Here is a 20049-nt window from a genome sequence, read left to right as displayed (position 1 = left end):
GTGGGTTTTCCTCACGATGTTTTCTTTTACCGCTGAGATAATCATTTATGATCCAAACACGAATTCGAAAAATAAATCGACAATCATTGATTTAGGCCTGTGCTGCATTCGAATCTGCGATCTCAAAGTGAGAGGCAAGCGTTCGCGCGTGGGTGTAATAAGTCATCATTTATACCCAAAAACAATGACAAGAGATGCATAATATGTCTGTTATCTTTGAAATTAGAAGGTTATACGAAGAAAAATATGTACAGCGTCATCTATATTGTTTTTGAGGAACGTAACCTTGACCAGACTTCACCTATCCTTTAAGATTGTAAACGAAGTAAAGGCTTTAAATTACGCAGAGTTATTTCTAAGTGTCTTTATACAGATGTCCCTGAGGCAGTGATATTTTTTTAGGTATCCTTTGAAATATATCTGATACAAGTAAATGATAAACAACTTTGCTTTTCTTTTAGTCAAGGCGTTACAAAGTATATTATCATTATGATATTACATTATTTAAAAGCATAATGTATATTATCCTGGCTTTATAATTATATTAATATTTCAGTAAAAGAAGATATAACTGCACAGTACACAGACGTGATGCTGCGTTACGTTACAGAATTATTGATATAGGTATTAATTTTAGAGAGTCAATTCTAAGACTCTTCTTCTATCATGGTGTGTTGTGAGGTGAATTATCAACCTCACCAATCCTGGTGTCAGGGTTATTATTGAGCCGCGAAAGGCCAAAGGAATTCCGAGACGATTGTGTTTTGAAATTATCCTCATGAGAAAAAGTGCCCAAGTATAATGAATATGGCTGTGAATTTAAAGCATAGATTTTCAATTACGTTTCTTTTTATTGATGTGAGCGAGAAACCAGACATCCTTATTCACACAAAACAGTCACGAACTGTCATTACAAAGGTCATAAAACTGTAATTGTTCGAGCCACTTGTGCTGTCTTTTTTATTTCTGTTAATACGCCTAGCTACCCAAGGGAAACACCAAAAAGACTTCATAAATTAAAAACAAATAATTAAAAACTTTTTGCTTGAGTGTGTGAACCCCGACGGTGTTAGTGACGTTTTTGTTCTTCTTCTTGTTTTCTGCCTGCTTATATATATTACGTTTTTATTCTTGCAAACATCATTGTGAATAATAATAAATAGACTGCTGTGATTGCGTGTGCTGTCAACAAAAACCAGGCCTGGTTAAAAGAGTGAAGAAGCTGATCAAGTAAGTGTTTCCCTTATTCTTTGAGCTGGGCTATTTTCAGGGTATGGAGACAGCGCAAGTGGTTAGGATTCTTCCTTTCCACCTTTTTTCTTTTTTTGCATGAATGTGTATCAAACACATAAGATGGTCCTTCGAACTACGGATTCATATCCGTGAACCAGTAATTTCTTACCGCAAAATCGCATTCTTTGATTCCGCAATTTGTTGCTCTTTCATAAGTAACAAATGGTAATAGCTTACAGACCGATGGGGCTGTAGTTATTTACTTCTATACTGCTTTATTACTTACTGCATTTCTATACTCAATTTCTCTCTATTCGCTGATTATTTTACCGCATATTAACCGCATCTGCATTTGAATGTACCATTCTTTTTGAATAAAACTGCTCGCTAATAATATTCAGTAGTGATTTGTTAATAAAATAAAACGCAACGCATTACTTTGTCACATTTTTATCCACAATTTTGTTACGAGTGTTCAAGTTATTCTACTAACTAGATATACTCATCCTACTTACGTATTGAGCGCAGAACCAATTCTATATCGCATCGCATTAATATAAAAATTGTTTCTTATTATTTTATAATTTTAATTTTATTGCTGATACATTTTTTATATTTCATTTACAATGTCTAAAAAGGCACCTGTTGACGAGGATGTCGAGGGCCCCATGCCACCTAATATTCTTATAAATGAAGCTCGAGTGCAAGCTTTCTTTCAAAGACTACAAAGCATTTATGACGTTTCACGGAATATTTCTACAAAAGAGTTGCAAAATCGCTTCATAAGTTCAGCTGCAAATATAGAACAATTACGCGCTGAGTATTTAACCGCGTTAGATAATTTAAATATCGCTAAAATACAATATGATTCCACTTATAAGCCTGATTACTCATCTTTTCTCGCTTTTGAAGATATTTATTCTTCTATTAAAAACAGTTTGAAACAACTGCAAGTCTCAGTAGACCAATTGAGATCAACATCAATGGAAAAACCGCGTCTTAAACTGCCGCCGATTAATTTGCCTACGTTTGACGGGGATATTAAAAATTGGCCAACATTTTTTGAATGTTTTAACAACGCAGTTCATAACAACACAAGTCTAACTGACTCAGACAAAGTCTTTTATTTGACAGGAGTTTTGTCTAAATCTGCGTTAACTACTATTGCTGACATTCCTTCCACTGCTGATAATTATAGCACAATTTATTCTGCTTTGGTTGATAAATATCAAGATATTCGCACGCTAGGAACTACCTATTTACAACAGATAGTTAATTTGAAACCGCTGACTTTGGCGTCAGCTGATGGGCTTAATAACTTTTTAGATAAGTTTGCCGCATCAGTTTGTGCATTTGATCGATTAAAAATCAAAGATAAAGTTGATTTTATCTTTTTATTTTTGGCTTTGCAAAAACTTGACAAGGAAACTGCTTGCCTTTATGAAAATTCCGTACGATCAGAGAAACTGCCGACTTATGATAGTTTGATTCGGTTCATTAAAGAGCAAATTAAAATAATTGATCGTACTAGTAACAAACCATGTCAGATTTATGGCAATAAAAACAATAATAATCGCTTCCAATCGCCAGCTTTTCCAAAAATTATTAACAACCCAAAAGTTATGAAATCTTTTGTAACTTCGTATAATGCAAACGCAGTATGCCCTTTGTGTTCAAAATCGGGTCATGAACAATTTTATAAATGTCCTGAATTTATGAAATTAAGTCCCAGAGATCGTTATGGTGTTGTTAAAAAACATAATAGTTGTTGCAATTGTCTTAGTTTCAGTCATAGAACATTATCATGCAATTCAAATAAGAATTGTAATATTTGCCATTCGAAAACGCATCATTCATTATTGCATTTTCCGCAACAAAATGATTCGACTACTTGCACCCCCGCGTCCGCACAGACACCCGGTCCGTCGCGTGCTGTGTATGTAGCCGCAGCGTGTGACGATAAGCCGTTGCCTGCGCAGCCTCTGCCGCAACCTGCAGTCACGTCGCCTTTTCCTGCTCCACCTCACGTTGTCACTGCGCCTGCTACTGCACAACCGCCATCGAATGAGTTTTCGCAGTTGTCGCTTTGCTCGCAAACATCGCTGCTTAATCAAAGCGCTAAAACGGTGTTGCTTGCTACCGCTCGCGTTGTAATAAAAAATACTGATGGTAGCGAATATATTGCACGCGCACTAATTGATAATGGGTCAATGAATGACTTTATTACAGTTGAGCTATGCAACCGCTTATCTTTAAAAATGCATACGCTCCCCGGCCAAATTACCGTGAATGGGTTTGGTGGGTCTTCAAAACAAGTGAAAGGGGTTACTAATGTTGTAATTCACTCGCGTTTTGATCATAAAGTATCGTTTCCGCTACAACCGCTGGTTGTTGATAAAATCACTGACCGCATACCGACATTGCCTATTGATAGGTCGATGTTACACTATTTATCTCGCACTCCGCTCGCCGATGATACATTTTCTGATCCTGGAGAGGTTGAAATGTTAATTGGTGCTAAGTTATTTCCGCGCTTACTGCTTTCGGGACATATTCAGGGCCCACAAGGGACACCTGATGCAGTTCAAACCCCGCTTGGTTTCATTTTGATGGGTGAAGCTCCGATTCATAATCGGTCTCCCTGCAATCTTGCACAGGTTACACATAATACTACGTTATGTGCTTTTACTGGACAATCGTTAGATACTATGATGAATAAACTTTGGGAAGTAGAAGAAGTTTCTACCCCGCGCTCCGCTACGTTTAGTAAAGATGAACAGGCCTGTGAAGAGATTTATAAGTCTATCACTACTCGCGACCCGACATGTACACACGTCGTAGCACTGCCGTTTAAAACAGACCCTTCTGTTTTAGGTGACTCAATTACGAGTTCTAAAAAAGATCTTAAAGATAGACTCCCCACAAAGACTCGCATGATGTTGGACGCTAGTGCGCCCACAGACACTTGTCTGTCTCTCAATGATGTTTCACATTCGAACCGCTTTCAATTTGATAATATTTTTGGTTTTACGTGGGTTCATTCCAGTCCACACAGACTGAAGACATTCGTGGCGAATCGAGTCACAAAGATACAAGACTGCTTATCCAGAGAACTTACTCCTGCACAGCTAGTTGATCATCCAACGTGGATGAACGCGCCTTATTGGGTACGCAATGATATTTTGGAGTGGCCTATTAAAGCTTACGTGGCTAGTCAAAATGATAATGATCTGCCCGAAGTTAAAATCCTAACATTATCTAATGTTACGGTACCCTCTGATGATAAAGAGGAATCGCCTCTACGCTTATTAAGCAAACGAGTCTCCCAATGGTCGAAATTGCTCCGCACAATCGTCTACGTATTAAGATTCACGAAACGTTTAAAAACTCGCGGCCATATTACGACTGATGATCTAAACGCATCGGAAAGGATCATAGTTCGTGCTGTTCAAAAAGAACATTTTCCAGATTTATTAAAGGCGTTGCTACTTAAAAGGCAATGTCCAGCTGCGTTTCGAAAACTTAGGCCTTTTTTAGTCGACGGAATTATACGAGTAGGAGGACGATTGGAAAATGCTAACTTGACTTTCGATCATAAACATCCTATGCTTATGCCTAACAAAGATAGGATTACTGAACTTCTTATTGATTTTGTTCATCGCACTGCTTGCCATGCTGGACCGCAACACATGTTGTGTTTGCTCAGGCAAAGGTTTTGGATACTTTCCGCACGCCGCACTGTTCGTGCTAGAGTGCACTCATGTGTTCCATGTTTTAGGGCACGCCCTAAACTTGCTTCTTCGCCTGTTATGGCTAATTTACCTTTATGTCGTTTGCAAATGTCCAAACCTTTTGCTCATACGGGCGTCGATTATGGTGGACCGCTGTTTATTACCCTAAATAGGAAACGCGGTGTCAAAAGCCAAAAGGCATATTTATGCGCATTTATTTGTCTTACAACTAGAGCAGTTCATATTGAAGTGGCTACAGATTTGAGCACTGAATCATTTTTGAATGCTTTTAAGAGATTTTTATCTCGAAGAGGTCCAGTAGAAAAACTTTATTCGGACAATGGCACAAATTTTATAGGTGCTAAGTCATATTTGAACGAACTTTATAACTTTTTAGAGTCTGACGCTTTTGATACTGAATTTAAAGCCACTTTGGCTAACAACCGCATTGCTTGGGAAATGATCCCTCCCAACGCTCCTCATTTTGGAGGAGGATGGGAAATTACGATTAAAGGTTTTAAATCGCATTTATTTCGCGTAATTGGTTCTCAGATTTTAACGTACGAAGAATTATTGACAGTTCTTTGTCAAATTGAGGCTTTGCTGAATTCCAGACCGCTAGGAATATTAAGTGAAGACCCCAGTGAACCTTTACCTTTAACTCCTGCTCACTTTTTGAATACCGCTCCACTGGCTCATTTACCTTCCGTTAATGATCCTGCAGTGAGTCAGAATTTGTTATCGCGATGGATGTTACTAGACAGACTTGTGCACTCGTACTGGCGAAGATGGAGTAATGAGTATTTGCATACACTTCAGCTTCGTGACAAATGGAACACAGATACGTGTCCAGTAAAGGAAGGAACGGTAGTTGTTATGATGAAAGACAACTCACCGCCCTTGCATTGGCCGTTAGGTATTATAATACGCACTTTTTACGGAGACGATAATCAAGTTAGAGTTGCATTAGTCAAAACTAAAACTGGTACATTCAAACGACCTGTGGTTCGTTTATGCCCCCTCCCTCATTTAACTTAAAAACGCACCGCTTTTCATTTCTTTTATTGCTTTTTTGTTATACTTAGAGTTAATTTTTATTTTGTTATATTTTTGCTTTATTGAAAGGAAACCTTTCAAGGTGGGGGATGATGTTCGAGCCACTTGTGCTGTCTTTTTTATTTCTGTTAATACGCCTAGCTACCCAAGGGAAACACCAAAAAGACTTCATAAATTAAAAACAAATAATTAAAAACTTTTTGCTTGAGTGTGTGAACCCCGACGGTGTTAGTGACGTTTTTGTTCTTCTTCTTGTTTTCTGCCTGCTTATATATATTACGTTTTTATTCTTGCAAACATCATTGTGAATAATAATAAATAGACTGCTGTGATTGCGTGTGCTGTCAACAAAAACCAGGCCTGGTTAAAAGAGTGAAGAAGCTGATCAAGTAAGTGTTTCCCTTATTCTTTGAGCTGGGCTATTTTCAGGGTATGGAGACAGCGCAAGTGGTTAGGATTCTTCCTTTCCACCTTTTTTCTTTTTTTGCATGAATGTGTATCAAACAGTAATGTTAAGGTTAAGATTGTCATTTTCCTGGGTCGTTCCTCTATCTTCCTCGTCTTAAATAAACCATTTTGTGGACAATTTGTATTGGTTTATTACTTTTATTATATATTCTTTCAACGTATCGTTAGCTTGTGTTTTATTACTTACTAGCGCCCGCCCGCGACTTCGTCCGCGTGAATTTCGGTTTCCGCGGGAAGAATTTCCCATTTTTTTAATTGTTAAAGCCTGTGTGTTATTTTGATGCATAAGCTACAGTATTGTAAAGTTTCATTAAAATCCATTCGTAGTTTTTGCGTGAAAGAGTATCAAACATCCATACTTACAAACTTTCACATTTATAATATTAGTAAGAGTCTTTTCCGGTCTGTCTCTTTCGTATTCGAGAAAAGGAATCCATTTTTTTTGTGAATATAACCATTTTCATACATGAACTGGGAAAAAGTCGACAATGCAACTAAGGACTTTTATAATATAACAAATAGACGGTCACAACACGAGTGAGAGCCCTCAGCGCTCCCCATTTGTCCTGAGGCAAATCTAAATAAGTCACGTCAAAAAAAAAAAAGATGACAGAGACCCATCCCTAAAACATTCAACATATTTGGGTGAATTTACGCCACCAATTTCTATGGTTTTGTTTATCGAAATTAATCCTTTTTTTTTAATGTGACTTATTGTAGATTTGCCGTAGATGGCAATAACTACTTGGCCGGACAAATGGGGAGCGCTGAAGGCTCTCACCCGGTACAACGTTTAAGACAACAGGCCTGAGGATGCCCAGTTGGGCTCGAACCTCGGCTCAGGGCGTCGTCTGAGAGGAAAAATATTTAAAACTCTAATTCTATTTCTCTTTTGTTTTGTATTTCGTTTTTTCCTGTTTGTGCAATAAAGTATTTGTTATGTTATGTTATGTTAAAAGAATTAATCGACAGCGATAAGCGCTGATTGAGGGAAGTCGTCGACCACGCCGGCGGGATCGGTATCGGGGTCCTGAAGTGTTTGGTGTCGCGAGCTGATTGGCTGCCTCTATGGCTAGAGTAATCGGGTCGTCAGGATCGCATATTACGTCCTTCGGACGCCAATGCTTTTCAGTACCGTCCATAAGCAGGAGTATTCGGAAGCCGCAACAACCAGGGGATTCGAAATTAATCCAAAAGTGCCTAAATAGTATGAAGAGTTGCTTTTATTCTATCAGTTGTTATTTCGAAGATAAGTTTATACATAAGGAAGATGCTGTCTATATTCCTAATCTATTAGGTTACTATGACATTGAGATACTCGTAGATAACACTAGATTATTGTTTTCTCGACAAAAATAATAACAACAAAACTTAGAAATTGTATCAAGGAAGATATTATAATCTCAAGGTTCGCGTTCTTTTCCCGATATTGTGAAAATCACTTTGTGAAACTGTTTCTTACTAAGCTTTATAAGTTTAAAAACTAAAACCCGACTACGGGAAAATCACGCTGTAAAAAGTATGGAACAAGAAAATAGGTAAGTAAGTAGGTATATTTCTCTGATATTCTTCCGAATGGTGATGTTTAGTAGATAGCCATGGTCTTATGCCGCGGTAAGCGAACTTGGTATACAAGCACGGCTATCGTCTAACATCACTATTCGAAAGAAAATCAGAGATATCTATATTATTATATACTTACCTACCTGTAGCGGACCCAACAAGTTGGCCACCTAGTTCCGCTCACATGCAACAGATGGCGCCACATTCAATAATGCAGTCTTCAAGCGGTCGTGAAACGCGGTATCGAAGTTTACACAGCAAGACGCATATATACAACTTCCAACACAACACTTTTGGATCGTCGATCCCTAGTCACACTACCAACTTGTGACTAGCGGGGTGCTATGCTCAGTTCGGTGCCCCGAAAACATCCTTTGGCGGCAGCACATCCTTGCCGTCAAATATCTATTTTCTTGTCTAACCACCAGGCAAGTAAGACTACGCTTCTAGTGTCACCTCATTTGTTAAATTCTTACGTGTGGTTTTGAAGTTAGTTTGGAACAGACGTGCATACACACATACATATACATACAAACTTAGCGGTCAAAAATATAACCCTCCTTTTTGCTTCGCCGAAGTTGGGTAAAAAGTAAGATGTTTCCGTGATTCGGGACCGGGTGGCGCGATAAGTAAGTAACAGTTGTTACATGTGCCATCTTTACCTCTCTAGCATTATTTCATTTTTCACCGGGCATTTTAGGGAAATGGAGGTTAGAAAGAGACAAGAAGCAGCCGAAAAACTATGTCACTCTCCAGCCCTTCAGCTATCTCCACTTAAAAAAAAACACGTCAATTCGTCGCTCCGTTTTGCCATGAAAGACAGATATACACACACAGAATTTCCCATTTATAATAGTAGTATGGATTTATTACGACTATATTCCCAATTTGGGACACACACAGGTGCATGCATCGCATGATGAACTAAATACCCATGGTACTTAAATTTAAAAGTACCCGTACTTAAATTTCAAAACCTATGGATATATTATGTTACCCACACAAATTACAAATGTATTGTCGACCTTGTTACTACTGTTTTTCTCTTAAAATCTACTTCAACATTTATGCCTTTAAAACTAACAGACACACACACACATTTTTACATTTATAATATTAGTATAGATTGTAAAAAGTGAAGTACTTATCACGTTTAGTTTTTGGCATTTATATAGTCATTTCTTAATGATTTCATTACATGAGAAGATGAGCAATAAACATAGTTCGCAATACCTATGTTATTGCTATTTCAAGACTCGGCAAGTAAAACGTCTTGAACATTATCAGTAAGTCCAAGGCTCTTCTACAAAAGATTAAATTAAATCCAAGAAAAGATTGCGTGATGATCATGACACTTATCGCAACTGGCTTGGCTCAAAAATTAGATCGAAATAGGACGAACATTTCTCTAGCGTTATCCCGTTTTTCACGGGGTCCGCTTAACTAACTTCGAGATTTGACAGGCCCGGTTCTTTACAGAAGCGACTGCCTGTTTGACCTTCCAATCTGCGAAGGGAAAACCAGCGCATATAGGTTGGCTCGCTTACCTCGGCAATGTGGGTTTCCTCATGATGTTTTCCTTCACCGCTGAACACGTCATAAATAATAATTTATAATCCGGATATGACTTCGAACATCATTGATTTAGGCCCGTACTGAGATTCCAACTTGCAACCGAAGATCGAAATAGGATAACGAAGAAAATAGCATACCTAATCTTTCGATAAGAAGATCGGAAAATTGGGTGATCAGTCTACGATATCCTTACCAAACTAGATATTACAAAGTGATTTTTGTGAAAGTTTCCCATCGGAAATCAAACCCGGAAGCTCCAGATCGGGATACCGACGCGCTCTAATACTAGGACTACTGACGTCTTAAATATGCCATTCTCACGAAGAAAAGCAACCATTGCTCAAGAATTGTTCGATATATTTTTAACTTCGCTCTAATATTATATGGTAAGGGATTTATACGAATATCAAGCCTTACTAAACGTTAATAGAAACAAAGGTTCTACTTCGATGGTCTTGGAGAAAACCAAACACATATCCAGGGGCGAAAGTAAGATGATTTCGTGTTTCGGAGGTCACGTTAAGCCGTTGGAAAAAACACCTCCACCAACCCGCGGTAGAGCAGCGTGGTAGTATGCACCATACTCCTATATTATGTAATTTTTTCGTAAAATTTAATTTAAAGATAAAAAACGTAAAACTAGAAAGCCAGAAGTAATGATTGAGATCAGTGACGTGCCGTCCTCGGGAATATTCCCGCTATAAAATCTCTTTAATAATAAGGACACTGACTGATTTTCTTTTTCAAATTATGCTTTCTTGTACTCTGATCTCATCTGCCTAAATGTTAGGTAATAAAGCTATTTTTATATAAGTTTTGGTGTGTGTTTATCACTTGACAGCCTCCGTGGTCTAGTGGTTAGAGAGTTAGGCTCACGATCTGGAGGTTCGGGTTCGATTCCCGATGGGGACATTGTCGAAATCACTTTGTGAGACTGTCCTTTGTTTGGTAAGGACTTTTCAGGCTTGAATCACCTGATTGTCCGAAAAAATAAGATGATTCCGTGCTTCGGAGGGCACGTTAAGCCGTTGGTCCTGGCTATTAGCCGTAAAAACACCTCCACCAACCCGCAGTGGAGCAGCGTGGTGGAGTATGCTCCATACCCCCTCCGGTTGATTGAGGGGAGGCCTGTGCCCAGCAGTGGGACGTATATAGGCAGTTTATTATGTTATGTTATGTGTGTCTTTATGTGTGGAATAATGCCCCTGATTCTTGCAGACACCTTCTAATTTTATTTCAAGTTATTTATTATTCGTCGAAAAGAACGGATAATTGACAAAGTAACTGTTAATTTTAAAATGAAAGAATAACCCGGGCGCTTACAATAGGCATATCGCTTCTATGCAATCCGTTTGACGTGTGCTGTTAATTTAATTCTGTCGGGTTATTATAACATTTTGGAAGGTTTATTTAAATTTCGGCCTAAAATTTTCGTGTGTTCCTTAAATTTTATCCCTGTCGATTACCCGTCCCTTTCCTTTCCGACGGATAAGAAAATTACAGGTAAATATAACTTAAAATAAACTTAGATGGTGTGTACCGGAATCAGTACCAATGTTAATTTTAATTCTAAATGTCGATTCAAATACAAATTCAAATTCAAAAGTATTTTTATTCAGTAGGTAACATAGTTACACTTTGAATCGTCAATTGATGTTATTTTATACTAGTTTAAAGTTTTGAACGATTAATCTTTAATTTACTAGTTTTTGCCATGTTGGCATTTAGCAAGTGGCAATTACGCATAATCGGTTTCATGGTAGCTTACAGTAGAAAGGAGTCGAGCCTAGAGTTATAATTATTGATGTGTGGTGTGACCATGGTTCTGCGCGGGCGCTTACTAGACAGTCTACTGGGCGACACGGACCATTCATGTCGTCTCTATAGTGTTTAATTTTATTTATATTTATTTAATATAAAAGTGTCAATCAATTATAAGTGAATGGGATAATTGTAAGGAAGTGTTTATCGACGCTTGGATTGTATCTCGTAAGTATTAACATATTTATTGTCAGGGTTTTTTGAAAATTAATTTAAATACATATATAGTGTTTATTGTTCAGTAGGTCTGCGGCTTATTAAAATACATGTCCGTAATGATGTGTATTTATTTGTAACGTTAAAATCGTGATCCACGTTTCTGCATTACAACCAGATAGGTACGCATTTAGGTATATATAGAATTTTCCTTGCGGGATAGTCGGTGAGGATGCCTTTTTAATGTGGTTGCTGAAGATTCATACTCCATACAGTCATGAGCAATATAATGTACCCACTTTAGGACTCTGTCGCACTAACATATTTGACATTTAGTGAGACTTACAGTTCAATTTGTCAAAAAAGTTAATGTGACATGGTACCAAAGTGTATACATATGTATTAATGGTCGTGACCGTACATACATACCTAAAAAACCTGCTGCTGGGGACAGGCCTCCCCTCAATTAGCCGGACGGGGTATAAAGCGTACTCTATCCATCATTCGGGTTAGATTGGAGATGTTTGGGCTAGTAGCTTGGCACCAACGGTTTATAACGCGCCTTCCGAAGACGGATTCATCTTTCTTTTTGGGACAATCAGGTGATACAAGCCTCTAAGGTACATATATACATACCTCTACATAACATAGCAACATGACAAGATAGCTCGGGACCAATGGTTTATAACGCGCCTTCCGAAGACGGATTCATCTTTCTTCTTCGGACAATCTGGTAATACAAGCCTGCAATGTACATACATACATAACATAGCATCATGACTAGCGATGTATAGTACCCGCATCTCACCAGCTATATTTATTTATCATGTAATAAGGGAAGACAAGAGCGCAGCCCTTAAATAGAGAGAGAGAGAGAGAGAGAGAGAGAATAAGGGAAGAGCCCACAATTACCCAGGCATAAATCATGTAAACTACATAATCAATTATCTATGATTCAATCTTAGTCGAATTCAGTGGTTTCAAGCACCGAGGAATTTGAACCCATGACACGTTAGGCACGCGTTATCTAAGCAGGGCTATCGCGAATTTTCACGCTGAATTTCTGTGCATACGAAACGAAGTCCTTAAATAGGCTCCAGACATAGGTTGGCCGCTGCAAGGATAATCTCTGCAGGTGGGGATACCTAGTTGATGGTTGCGATGAGTGCGAGTGTGGAGTATCACCACAAAATATGGCTCACCTTTTGTGCTGTTCTAAGTGCCCTAACACCTGCACTATTAAAGAACTTTGCGAAGCCACTGACAATGCCGTAGGCGTGGACAATTATTGGTCAGCAAAAATTTAGTATCGATCGCCATCGACTCGCAAAGAAGAAGAGGAAACGAAGTCTTCTTCTATCGCGTGCGTTCGCGTTGTAAGGTGAATTACCAACCTCATCAACCCTGGTGTCAAGGTTATTATTGAGCTAAAGGCCCCTGACACACTTCATATTTATAACGACTACTTACGTAAATCAGAAAGTAGGAACCGGGACCAACGGTTAACGTGATTATTTTACTTTCGGACAATCAGGTGATCAGCCTGTAGTATCCTAAACTAGGGATCTTAAAGTATTTTTTCCGATATGTCCACACCAGGATCCGGACCGGGACCTCCGGAACTTGAGCTCAACGATCAACTGTCACTGGACCACTGGGGCCGTTGAACTGGAAGTAACAAAATATTATAACTGGATTGCCTCAAATAAAAAAAAAAAACCAACAGCCTCCGTGGTCTACTGGTTAGAGCGTTAGGGTCACGATTTGGAGGTCCGGGTTCGATTCCCTATGGGGACATTGTCGAAATCACTTTGTGAGACTGTTCTTTGTTTGGTAAGGACTTTTCAGGCTTGAATCACCTGACTGTCCGAAAAAGTAAGATGATTCCGTGCTTCGGAGGGCACGTTAAGCCATTGGTCCCGGCTATTAGCCGTAAAAACACCGCCACCAACCCGCAGTGGAGCAGCGTGGTGGAGTATGCTCCATACCCCCTCCGGTTCATTGTGGGGAGGGCTGTGCCCAGCAGTGGGACGTATATAGGCAGTTTATGTTATGTTATGCCTCAAATTATAATTCGTAATCTCGCGTTAAAGCCATTATAATGTAAACTACATCAAGATGATACTGTTGATAGCAATTACAGTGTGAATGTTATTTGTCAGGTTTAATTTTATTACTAGATTACAGTCAAGTGTTCTACAACTTAAAACAAATATCGTTATCAGCAAAAAACTTTTATGACATCGACATCTCGTCGTGACACAAGTTTTTAAAGTTATAAACGTTGTACTATTTAAACACATTCGTTCACGCCCGCATACTTATCGGAATGGGCAGAGCAAAATCTATTAGGTGACCCGCAGCCTCTCGTGATACAAAAAAAATGCTGCTGTTGTGTTCAATCACTTGTAGCTCTGTCTACCCCATTAGTGGTTGCAACTCGTTGCAACTTTAGGGGAATCTTCGACGCACTTGAATCGTTACACACAGGTCCGCACAAATGGTGAAGTACATCTACAAAGAGAAATGTGACAAAGCTGATAACTGTATCTAATACATTTTACAATTTTTTTTCTGATGTGGATTTGCCGCGAATGGCATTGACTACTTGGCCGGACAGTAAGGAGCGTTGAGGGCTCTCACTCTGTATAATATTTACGATAACAGGTCTGGTTGCTCAGTTGGGCGAACCTCGGCTCAGGGCGTCGTTCAAGAGGAAAAAAATAGGTAATCAATGAAATCCTAAGGCCGAAAGCGATAAGCGCTGAATGAGGTAAATCGTCGACCACGCCGGCGAGTCGTGTTGAGGAGTTTACCAACAACTATAAATGTTACTCGGGCGTTTGAATCGCTCTTCTTAATAAATAAAAAAAAAAAAAATATACTTTATTTCGGACAAATTTACATCCATATGTACTAACCTAAAATACAAGAAAAAAAAATACTTAAAAGCTATAAAACACCATAATGGCACACGCTTAAATGCTGATGGGTCCAGTGCTTTATAAAGCTGCTGTCCCACCTATCAGCTATTACAGCCAGGATGCTGTTGGTGCTGGCACGCACTCTGCAGTGGGTCGCAGCGCACCGTTTGCGGAGTATGGCGTGAAAGCCATCTACCTGCGCGTCCGCAAACATACCCGAGGCACTGCAGAAACGCGGCAGCCCCAACAGCACCCTGAATGCATTATTGAACTGAATGCGTAAGGCGTCCAATGATCGTTGCGAGTGACGAGTCCACAAGCTACAAGTGTACAGCGAGGTACAATAAGCCTGGAAAAGAGTTATCTTAACCTGAGCTGTACATCTGCTAAACCTGTGGGCTATCATGTTCGCTCTGACCGCCAGAGCCCTAGCTCTCGCTCCATATCGAGATCGTCACGCATATCTTCAGTCATCATATGGCCAAGGTATTTAAAAGAACCAACTCTTTTTATAGATGATCCGTTTAACATAAGAGGGGGAACATCAGAAGGACATTTGTTACCCGCCTTGAAAATCATAAGTTCACTCTTACTAGTGTTATACTTTAACCCATGCTTTTCAGCATAACTCTCGCACACCAGTAAGAGCTTCCTCAAGCCGCCGATCGACGGACTCAGCAACACCATGTCATCTGCATAGCTGATGTTATTAATGCATACGTTATCCAGGTGACATCCGACATGCATGCTGCTGAGCTCGACGATCAGGGCATCCATATAAAGGTTAAAGAGTTTGGGTGAGGTTAACCCCCCCTGCCTCACACCACACTCCAACCCATACTCATCAGACAATGTCCCTCCCCACCTAACTGCATTTAATTGCGTCAAGTACCATGTCCGAAGAATTCCTACAATCTCCCTAGGTACTTTAGCTTCCTTTAGCTTTGTCCAAAGCAGGTCGTAATTTACGAGATCAAATGCTTTGGACAAATCCAAGAAACATGCGTAGATAGGAGTATTTCTTTTAGTATAATACTCGACAGTGTTCTTAAGGCTTAAAATTGCGCTCTCCGTTGACAGTCCCGGGCGGAAGCCAAATTGAGCATCATGTAAATGTATGTACCGCTCTAATTGTGAATTAAGTAAACTGTCGAGTATCTTAGCTACGATTGTTGCCAAAGAAATAGGCCTATAGTTGGATCTAGACGATATGTCACAGAAAGATAATAGACAGTTAATAGAGATAGGTAACAAATACATAATTAAAACACATAATAACGGGTTCTTACCGCGTTTAAAGCAGGGATATGAGACTCCCGATATTTCGACACTGTTTCAAGTGCCATGATCACTCATATCCCTGCTTTAAACGCGGTAAGAAGACGTTATTATGTGTTTTAATTATGATAATAACCGCGTAAACTTAAAACAATGAACAAATACATATTTCGCGTAATAGTACGAGAGCGAACCGTGACTTATCCTACGTCATCGACTACCACGATGGGAAAGTATATAGATGTCACTGTTTGAATAGGCTTTCTAGAAATATAGGGTTGCCTCTCCTAATCCTGGAGCGTTTTGTGTAGGAGGCAATAAGGGACTTTCCAGGGTGAGTACCTCAACATCAATATAGATAGCGCTGTACAGATTTTCCTTCGTTTAACCTTCTAATTTCATGGATAACAGACATATGCATCTTTCATCTTTGTTTTTGAGTATAAATTATGACCCTTTTTATTACATCCAGGTACAATTAAATCATCCACATATTATTATTCTGCTCAAAATAAAGAGAAGCAATATAGATAGCAATATAATTCTATACATAATGTGATCCAAATATCAAGCAACAATTATTTTCTGCTTCTATAACGTTGTATTTTGGAATAATTATGTACCCGAGTAATGAGAAAATAGGTAATTACGTTAAAACTGAACAACGCCGCTGTTTTCACGTGTGCGTTATTTGTCTTTTGATGTGATGTCATTGTAATGTATATTATATATGTAATCCGTGTATGTGGTGTCCTAAAAATTAAATGTTTCTTTCTTTCTTTCATTATTTCTGTTTGAAATAAGCTGTGTCTTCTGTCTCTCCTCATGGGGTCATATTGTTTTTCTTTGTAATCCTGTATCGTGTGTACACCATCTGTATTTTTTGTGGTGAACGTACTCTCAAAAGTCCCTAATCATTATATAGAGTTTGATACGATCCGCTCTTCTACTATAGGACAGTTATTCCTTCATCAAGTTGGCATTTTTCGTTAACGTCTTAAAGTAGAACGCAAAGAAACACTACATTGCGTTTTCATCATCATTATAACAATTAATTTCCCAAATGGGGTGTAGAGCAACACGCAATCAGAAGACAGCTTGAAGACAATCTATGAATGAATGTGGTCTGTGGTCATATCAAGACTAAGCCAGCAGAACGCATTCTAGGTATTCACTTAGTATTCATTTCAGTATGGCACATAACATAAGGTCACGGCTATATCCCAATTGGGGTGGTCAGAAGTACAACCATCACAAGATCGCCACACTTCACTGAGCTTTAGACCAAAATAGGTGGTGAGCCGTTTCGTCGTTTATAATGGTCGAGCAAATTGTGTTCGTGAAAACTGCACTTAAAATAAATTGATAATTCCACAGAGACTATAGAAGAAAAAAAGAATGGAATCAAAAATATAAAAAAGAAGAAGAAGAAGTGAAGTCGAAATATAGAAGTAAGATATATTCTCTCCAGCTCCCGCGACTCAGTTCGCGTGACCATTATGGAAAAATAAGATCATAACAACACAATACTACACAAAAACAAAATACACAATACAGTTCATAATACTTTATTGCACACAACAGGAAATACAAAAACTTAAAACAAAAGTGGTGTTATTGGAAGGTTTTGTGTAAAGGGATAGTGCACTTTAATAATACTTGTAGATATAAAAATAAAATACATTGAAATATCTCAGATATACAGGTAAGTATGTATACTTGTTTTGTCCTAAGGTCTAGTTGATCTCTTTAGTAAATTTCATCAAAACCGGTTCAGTCGCTTAAGTGTGAAACCGTAACCAGAAGACATAGTTACTTTTTTGCATATAATAATATAAATAATAATAAGACAGAATAAGAAAAATCTGTTGGCTATTTATAAAATTGTTAAATTCACTCGTTTGACACGACTAAATTAAAATGGCTCGTTATTGCCAACCAAACTTTTCCAAGCACCATTGTGGTCTTTACACGCGTACTTAACTTGTCATTATAACAATATACAAAGACTAAGTGATTGAACGGGTTATGTTTTCAGTTACGGTTTTACCCACTACAGTAAGCGTAACAGATTACACATATTATTTATTTGTTTACACCTAAAAAATAGAAATGCAGGGGAATTTACCCATACGATTTGTTATAAACAATGATATAATAAATTCCGATAATTTTCTTAACACGACGCCGTAAAATGTTAGGACAATACGATGTAAATTATATTATGCTTTCTTATGTAACGCTAAAAAACTATCGCAGACGACAATTTAATACACACATAATTAAGTCATCGACGATCTCCGTGGTCCAGTGGTTGAGCGTTGGGCTCACGATCCGGAGGTCCCGGGTTCGATTTCCGGTGGGGACAATTATCACAAAACATACTTTGTCGTCCCTAGTTTGATTAGGACATTACTGTCTGATCGCCTGATTGTCCGAAAGTAAGATGATCCGTGCTTCGGAAGGCACGTTAAGCCGTTGGTCCCGGTTACTACTTACTGATGGTAAGTAAGTAGTCGTTACTTGAGCCATGTCAGGGGCCTTTGGCGGTTCAATAGTAACCCTGACTCCAGGGTTGATGAGATTGGTACTCCACCTCACAACCCACACGATAGAAGAAGATTAAGTCATCACATCATTAATCTCCACGCTCGAGCCACGCTCTTGTCGGTGTAGCATTCTCCATTGTTGTCTATCAAAGACCAATTCCTTCACTTCCTTATAAGACACGATGTTCGACTTCTATTTAATCTCCATAATCCATAATTAAGTATAATTGCTTTATATATTACATGTGCTCAGCAATGGGACAGTAATGACCCCGCGGCGTTAGACATTTACCACCTTTCAGCTCTTATCGCTATCGGCTCACTAGGGTCTTCATTTTCAAATATAATCCTCGCCTTGAGTCAATGTTCGCGCCCAATAGGGCACCGTCAAGGTTGTTTCTTATCTATTAAATTTAAGGTTGAAATGGTCAGAAATCTCAGCGTTTCCCATTTGTCCGGTCAATTACCTAGTTATTGTCATCCGTGGCAAACCTACGAGTATAATACGTCATAAGCTCACGACTATAAATTAATGAAGGAATAATGAGTATTTATGCGCATTAACAATTACAAGAATTGTGTTCGAAATACTGAAATAGAATAGTAAAAAATAAGTTAAACAAAGCAATCATCAATTGTAGAAAATGAATGAATTCAAGTTATAAAAATTTGTTAAGTATAATAAAAATTGAGAAGAATAAAATGAAATAGTCATAATTCACGCTCCCAATGGGGTAGTAAAAGGTACATCCATCGTAAGAACTAAATACCCACATCTCACTGAGGTTTCTGTTAGACCAACGTGGTAGGTAGTCATTTTATTTTGTTTATAGACAAGTTCAGTCACGTAAAAAGTACCTTTGCACATTTCAAAGGCTCTTTGTTTTAAAAAACTTCTCACTGCAGAATTAGTTACTTACTTAAGAACTTAAAAGTAAGTCTCGTATGAAGAAAAACAACCTCAACCTTTATATATCGTAAATAATTCAATGTCCAAGTTATTTTCGTTTAATGTTTTAATATAAATAATAAATATATTTGCATATTTACATAATATATGATCAAAAACTGCTTAAATAATCCGTACGAAATTAGCATCGGCAAACTATTACGCGATTTGGACTACTAGGTCAAGTTGAACCACAAGTTCCGAATCGACAGTGTTCCACGTGATTTTTTTGTCTCTCCTAGCGTTTTCCACTGCTCACGGCCTCAGTGGTCCAGTGGTTGAGCCTTGGTCTTACGAACCGGAGAGATTCGGGAAGGATCCGGGTTCGAATCCCGGTGGGGACATATCATAAAAGTTACTTTGTGAGCTCTGGTTTGATTAGGACACTGCAGGCTGATCACCCGATTGTCTGAACGTACTCGTAAGATGATTCGTGCTTTGGAAGGCACATTAAACCGGAAGTTCCGGTTACTACTTAGATGAGCCTTGAGGTTGGTAATACACCTTACAATAACCGACTCGATAGAAGAAGAAGAAGACTGCTGAGCAAAGGCCTCCTCTCTCTTCTGCCACAGTTCGTTATCCAAGCACATGTTTTGCCAGTTTACTAATAGGCACCCATTGCTCTATGTCTATAAAAATAATTTAACTACCCACTTGGTTATTTTTAGTAAAAGTTTCTAAAGAAAATGTAGGTGCTATACTAAATTAGTATACTCACCTCACTGGAGGCATTATTTTGGCAA

The 20049-nt window shown here is 38.6% G+C and overlaps 1 protein-coding gene across 1 annotated transcript in view; it reads left to right on the top strand.

The window, feature by feature from the left end:
• The first annotated feature begins 11473 nt into the window (after positions 1 to 11473).
• LOC126368904 (putative inorganic phosphate cotransporter) overlaps positions 11474 to 20049 on the top strand; it is a 32619-nt gene continuing 24043 nt past the window's right edge. The window contains exon 1 of the mRNA XM_050013136.1: positions 11474 to 11615. The gene's annotated coding sequence lies outside the window, so the exon portion shown is untranslated. The remainder of the gene's footprint in view (positions 11616 to 20049) is intronic.

This window comes from Pectinophora gossypiella, chromosome 8 (assembly GCF_024362695.1).
Source record: "Pectinophora gossypiella chromosome 8, ilPecGoss1.1, whole genome shotgun sequence".
Taxonomy (NCBI): domain Eukaryota; kingdom Metazoa; phylum Arthropoda; class Insecta; order Lepidoptera; family Gelechiidae; genus Pectinophora; species Pectinophora gossypiella.
Note: the sequence above shows the minus strand (reverse complement) of the source record. Positions and strands in the feature narration are given on the sequence as shown.